This window comes from Hirundo rustica, chromosome 19 (genome assembly GCF_015227805.2).
Source record: "Hirundo rustica isolate bHirRus1 chromosome 19, bHirRus1.pri.v3, whole genome shotgun sequence".
NCBI classification, from domain to species: Eukaryota; Metazoa; Chordata; class Aves; order Passeriformes; family Hirundinidae; genus Hirundo; species Hirundo rustica.
This window is the reverse complement of record NC_053468.1, coordinates 5,987,511-5,988,405: the sequence shown is the minus strand read 5'-3', so window position 1 is coordinate 5,988,405 and position 895 is coordinate 5,987,511.

Genomic DNA, 895 nt, shown 5'->3' with positions numbered 1-895 from the left:
CCGGTGGGTGCCGGGGGGTGCCGGGGGGTGCCGGGGGTCCCGCCGGGCGCGGCCCCTCCCGCGCGGCCCCGGCGCGGCCCCTGCTGAAGTGCTGGACAGCTCCGGCACACGGAGCCGCCCGACACAGAGCGCCGCCGCCGCGGGGGGAGCGCGCCGCCACCGCCCGCAGCGCCGCCTGCCGGCCGGAGGGCGCACCTGCACCGCGCCGCGCCGCGCAGGGACCCCCGTGCTCACACAGACCGCCCTTCATCCTTACAGAGACCCCCGTGCTCCCACAGACCGCCCTTCATCCTTACAGAGACCCCCGTGCTCCCACAGACCGCCCTTCATCCTTACAGAGACCCCCGTGCTCCCACAGACCGCCCTTCATCCTTACAGAGACCCCCGTGCTCCCACAGACCGCCCTTCATCCTTACAGAGACCCCCGTGCTCACACAGACCGCCCTTCATCCTTACAGAGACCCCCGTGCTCCCACAGACCGCCCTTCATCCTTACAGAGACCCCCGTGCTCACACAGACCGCCCTTCATCCTTACAGAGACCCCCGTGCTCACACAGACCGCCCTTCATCCTTACAGAGACCCCCGTGCTCACACAGACCGCCCTTCATCCTTACAGAGACCCCCGTGCTCCCACAGACCGCCCTTCATCCTTACAGAGACCCCCCGTGCTCACACAGACCGCCCTTCATCCTTACAGAGACCCCCGTGCTCACACAGACCGCCCTTCATCCTTACAGAGACCCCCGTGCTCCCACAGACCGCCCTTCATCCTTACAGAGACCCCCGTGATCACACAGACCGCCCTTCATCAGCCCAGTTCCCAGCTGATTCCCCAGCACTGCCTGGGAGCACCTGGACCACCCCTACCCATGCAGGTGTGGGGGCTTTGGGAT